Source organism: Somniosus microcephalus, chromosome 21 (genome assembly GCF_052327205.1).
Source record: "Somniosus microcephalus isolate GS21.2 chromosome 21, FLI_Smic_1.0, whole genome shotgun sequence".
Lineage (NCBI taxonomy): Eukaryota > Metazoa > Chordata > Chondrichthyes > Squaliformes > Somniosidae > Somniosus > Somniosus microcephalus.
Genome location: NC_141007.1, coordinates 50,042,971 through 50,048,970, shown reverse-complemented (window position 1 = coordinate 50,048,970; position 6,000 = coordinate 50,042,971). Strand labels below are relative to the sequence as shown.

Genomic DNA, 6,000 nt, shown 5'->3' with positions numbered 1-6,000 from the left:
AGAGCACATAGCATTGCTGTGATGGCAAGGAGTCCTCTAGTGGTGAAAACATGCAAAGCAGCACGTTGGTTGAGCCAGCTTGGCAGACCATGGTATGTGTGAGTAAGCTATTGCAATGTTGCTTTTCCGAAATGGAACAGAGGTTCCATTTAAGGATCAGAATTGAAATTGGTTTAAGTCCAAATCGTCTCTCCGTGGATACAAATTGCCAATACACATTTGCCCTTAATTTGTCGGCAATCTGACTTCTATAGACCACACAATAATGAATGTAGAGAAGGGAAGTGCACCTTTGGCACAGTAGGGAGTGCTGTTCCAATGATTGCATTGCCAGTGCAGAACAGAAAGAGGAGTTCACATTGCAGTTGATCTATGTCAGGCTTGACACTGTCATTGAATGCATAAAACACTTAAATAAAAAGCTTAACAGAAGTTGGGCATTCTGTTGTGTCACACATGTTAGCTCAGACAATTTTGGATTGCTTCGTTATTGTTTCCATTGGTTGTCTCTGGAGATCACTAAACTGATCCCAACAAGCAACCGCATTCCTCAAACCCAAAATAAAAATAAAACATTACAAATTACAGGATGTTGATTGAAGTTGTGTTTACTGCATTCATTGGGTGCTCTTTTTTTACACAGGCTCGACAGATGGCTTGCATTACAATTTGTAACAGGAAAGATTTTTCTGTTGCCAGAAAAACCCTTATCTTTCCTGTCTTTTCTGAAAGGAACTATATTAGTAAAGAATATAGGGATAGAATAATGCTGTTGGAAATCAGTATCAAATTCCCAAGCAATAAAAATAATATCCAGTTATCAAGAATGTAACTATACTTGCAGGTTGGATACTGGTCTCAGATTGGCATCCGTCAAGTGTAATGCTTAACCCGCAACCCTGAGTTATACTGTTGACCGCACCTTGCCCTGAGCTTAGTGGCTGCACATGCATCCTTGGATGAATGTGTGGCGCTCCACTCCCCAAGTAGCTAATGCTTAATAAAAAGAAAGAACTGCAAATGCTTGAAATCTGAAATAAAAACTGAACATAAAAAGAAAAACTCGCATTTATATAGCGCCTTTTACGACCACCAGACACCCCAAAGCGCTTTACAGCCAATGAGGTACTTTTTGAAGTGTAATCACTGTTGTACTGTAGGAAACATACTGGGACGTTTACCTCCCACTTTCCAAATCTGATGAAGGATCTACACGCAAATCATCTTTCTCTCTTCAAACCTACTGTCTATTTCCAGTTTTTTTCTGGCTAACTTTTGATGTTACGAGAGGGTGGGCAGCAGCGTCTGCTCTCTCCTGACATTAAAAGACATGAAAAAATATGTTTGTCTGATCCAGAAGGTCCAATGGGTGTGCTGGGCTCTTCTAAAACGCTGTTCCACATGGGGCTGAGGTTATGTTGTACCCAGTGCAAACGCTAAGCCATGTGAGACAACCATGGGTGGTCTTAGCTCCTGCTTTAATGTGCCTGGAAATCAGATCAGCCAAGTTAAATAGATTGATGCTCACCCAAAACCATTTCACATTGCCAGAGCTGCATCCGAAATCTTGGAGTCACCCTTCCTTTTTTTTAAACTTATGCTTGTGTGTAATTTCCTTATTCTTTTGGGCTTCTTGGTCACCTCCCCCCCCCCCCCCCCCCCCCGCCCTTCTCTTTCTTATGACCTATCCGTCATTCTTCTCTCATTAAACTACTTTTTATTCTTTTTCTCTTAATGTTTCTTGGTCTCACTCTCCCCCCCCCTCTTCTTTTTATCTTTTATGTTCTTTTCTGCCACTGCATTCCCATTTTTCTTTTTTCCACTCTTCAAATCAAATCAAATCAAATCAACTTTTATTGTCATTGTTAGTGCACAAGTGCAGTACAACGAAATGTAGGCTATCTATCTCTCCCATTTTTTCCATGTGCTGATGTTCTGTATTCCGACGGTACCCTCCTCCCTGCTGTCAATCTGGAGAGCACAAGCAGATGGTATGTGTTGAAGGAAATTTAAGAGTTGCATAAGTCTCAGTTTCAGCCACAATAATCAGGAATCTGGCTCAGTATCCAGGACTCGGAGCCAGCAAGGAGCCTGGGGACAAAGGGATGAGATGTAACTTCAAAATATTCAGAGCAAGCACTCATATCGGAGGAAGAAGAAAAGTTTTGTTTCACTTTGAATATTGATACCGAGGTAAGCGATGCTCTGTAAACTCCTGAACACATTAGTCTATAGAGGCTCTATATAAATATGTTGCACAGATTCCAGGGACCTTTCTTTTATACTACATTACTCAATCCAAGTGAGTCTGTAGGCAGGTCAGTTGCTATTTCCTAACGGTAGGCTAATAGTTGAGTTCAACAGAGGTTAACTTTGTAAAACCGTAGTCACGCTATTTCAATTTGCAAATATTTTTTACATTATAACAATTAGCTACAGGATGATAGTTGTAACATGAATACTTGAGTAATGTATTGCTTTATTAGTACTGGTTCTGCGTGATTGTAAACTATCTAAACTGCACCTGGAAGAAAAATTGTGTTTCCCAGTAAATACTTACAAAAAAAGCTATGGAGATTATGGGGTGTGTCTGTGATTATACTGGCACAGGAACAAATGGCAGCTTATAGAAAAACATGCAAGTCCATTATTTAAAGTGTATTAATTGTCATATTATAATTATTAAAGGGGCTTGATTGCTTTACAAATGAACCTTAAGTTCCACAGGGCCAAATGGGAGTATTGAAATGCCGATGATGGTAACTTAGTACACCATGATTTTTTAAATAATTACACTTCTAAACATTTTCAAAGATGCTGTTCAAAAACAGGAATATTGGCAAAATTACAGATGAGCACAGTGACTTTCATTGTGTTGTTTAACCTTTGTGTTGGCCTGGTGGAAGCTCTGACTTAGTTTCACAAGATGATAAAGCCCCTGTAAAGGTGTTTTTAAAATGGATGGAAAGACTTGCTTAGCTGGTTAATAGTACTTGTCATGTTTAAATGCATCTTTTAAATGACAACAATGACTGATGACTACCGGGGGGGGGGGTTCCACTGCTGTGTGATTTATGAGATCTGAGTGCTGTGCCTCCCAGGATTCTGTGAGCCTGCGTGTCTGGTTTAAGTGCAGTCTTTCGTAATGGTACAGCATTCTGCGAAAGGAACTTTAGTTTCACAGAAGCGATAGAGCGATAATAACATGAAATACAGTGAGGAAAAGGAAGTGAATTCTGAACATTCCTTCACAGTGTCAAGAACGCAGTGCTTTCCAGCGCAGGCCTGTTGAGGTAAAAGAGACCATTATATACGGAGAATTCTCAGAGAAGCCACAGAGTGAGGAAAATAACAGAACAAAGTTACAAGGGAATTGTAAAGCTCTTTCTCACCATTCAAAACCCATACTTCCCCATTGAGCATTCTGTTTTTTTATTTGTTGTTTCATTGAATGGAGGTTATTATCTGTGATGACTGTTTTAAAGGGTACAGTTTTTTTTTAAGTGTTGGGGAAGGAAAAGAGCAATGGCGATAGCGCGCACAAGTGACACGATGACATGTTTCAAGATGATTTATATCATCGCAGTGTCTATTTATAAACAAGGAAAGTAAGATTGACCAAACATGTTTAATGATTCTTAACTGATCTACAGGTCTTTATGCTTCCACCTCCCTTGGGGGACTGAAGTTGCAGAAATCTCTGTGAAAACATTTAAATAAAGAAAATCAACTCCATGATAGAATTAATAGATGAAGGCAGCTGGCTAGAAGGGTTCGACCCGAAACGTTGACTCTGTTTCTCTCTCCTCGATGCTGCCTGACCCGCTGAGTGTTTCCAGCACTTTCTGTTGTTGTTTCGGATTTCCAGCATCCGCAGTATTTTGCAATTGTAGCAGAACTATGGTTGTTTGTAATTTATAACTTTTTTTTAATCAACTTTGTTTTCATCCCTCTTTAACTCTTCCCCTCTCACACACTTCTGCATCTTGCCAGTCAGCTCTGCCTCCCCTGTTGGTAACCAGGCAGATGCAGTCATTTGAATGGATGCAAAAAGATCCGTGAGTACCCACAATGAGGATGGCCACATTAAAAGGGGAACATGGCTGAATTTTTAAAAATTCGCTTATGGGATCTGGGCGTCGCTGGCAAGGCCAGCATTTACTGCCCATCCCTAGTTGCCCTTGAGAAGGTGGTGGTGAGCCGCCTTCTTGAACTGCTGCAGTCCGCGTGGTGAAGGTACTCCCACAGTGCTGTTAGGGAGGGAGTTCCAGGATTTTGACCCAGCGACGATGAAGGACCGGTGATATACTTCTAAGTCAGGATGGTGTGTGACTTGGAGGGGAACTTGGAGGTGGTGGTGTTCCCATGCGTCTGCTGCCCTTGTCCTTCTAGATGGAAGAGGTCGCGGGTTTGGGAGGTGCTGCCGAAGAAGCCTTGATGAGTTGCTGCAGTGCATCTTCTAGATGGTACACACTGCAGCCACGGTACGCCAGTGGTGGAGGGAGTGGATGTTTAAGGTGGTGGATGGGGTGCCAATCAAATGGGCTGCTTTGTCCTGGATGGTGTCGAGCTTCTTGAGTGTTGTTGCAGCTGCACTCATCCAGGCAAGTGGAAAGTATTCCATCACACTCCTTACTTGTGCCTTGTAGATGGTGGAAAGGCTTTGGGGAGTCAAGAGGTGAGACACTCGCCGCAGAATACCTAGCCTCTGACCTGCTCTTGTTGCCACAGTATTTATGTGGCTGGTCCAGTTAAGTTTCTGGTCAATGGTGACCCCCAGGATGTTGCTGGTGGGGGATTTGGTGAAGGTAATGCCGTTGAATGTCAAGGGGAGGTGGTTAGACTCTTGCTTGTTGGAGATAGTCATTGCCTGGCACTTCTGTGGCACAAATGTTACCTGCCACTTATCAGTCCAAGCCTGAACATCCAGGTCTTGTTGCACATGAGCATGCACTGCTTCATTATCTGAGGAGTTGTGAATGGTGCTGAACACTGTGCAGTCATCAGCGAACATCCCCATTTCTGACCTTATGTTGGAGGGAAGGTCATTGATGATGTAGCTGAAGATGGTTGGGCCTAGGACGTCTTCTAATGCCATTTAAAATAATGTGCTCACAACTGAAAATGAAAAATAGCTGCAGCAGTAATGCAAAATTTGCCCTTTTAAATTTTGTAAAGATTAAACAGGGGTGGTCTGGATTCCAGTAACCAATTAGCCTGGTATCTTAATGTTTTACCTTAGGAGTTTCTTGAGATTCCTGCAAGGGGAAGTTCCACATTAATTCTCAGACAAATTCTCAGTGGTCAATTTTCACAAAACCACAGAAAAATAAACTTGTTCACTTCCCACATGCCTTCTGGCCTTTCTATGACTCTGATTAAAACTTGTTTTGAAGCACATTGAAACCTTTGAAAGATACCCCAGTGGCAGATTGTTCTAATGACTTATTCTGTGCAAAATTAAGGTTAATTAGTGTGGTAAACCACTTTTATCGTTCACTATCGTTACACTATAGTTATCACTGTTGTATTGTTATCACTTCTCACTGTTGTATCACTATACGAGGTCGCCTCTTGTCGCGCTGTTATACCTGGGCTGACCACCTCCGACTCCGCCCATGGCTCCACCTACCTGCCCAGGTATAAAGGTAGTCGACTGGCTGGTATTCCTCCTTGTTGGACCCGATCACCCACGAGGGTGGGCTCTGTTATTTAGTCAATAAAAACCTTTAGTTACGTTCCTAACTCGTCGCTTTTTATTGGACGAATTGATAGGTATATCAATTTTATTGACTAAATTTTAAAGATGTCTACTACTGGCCAGCCAGAAGCCCTCCCAGAAGCACAGCCACAGCAGCTTTCAGACACCGGGCTACACCAGCCACACCAGCCGGCTTGGCTGCAAGCCCTCAAACCACCGTACCTGGATCTAAACCCACAAGCAGCAAACTCAGCCCTCAACTTCAAACACTGGCTGGACTGCTTCGAATCCTACCTGGA

General features: G+C 42.4%; 1 protein-coding gene across 1 annotated transcript in view; it reads left to right on the top strand.

The window, feature by feature from the left end:
• The first annotated feature begins 1,779 nt into the window (after positions 1-1,779).
• The window catches only part of c1qtnf1 (C1q and TNF related 1), a 46,603-nt gene continuing 42,382 nt past the window's right edge, over positions 1,780-6,000 (top strand). The window contains exon 1 of the mRNA XM_085963575.1: positions 1,780-2,193. The gene's annotated coding sequence lies outside the window, so the exon portion shown is untranslated. The remainder of the gene's footprint in view (positions 2,194-6,000) is intronic.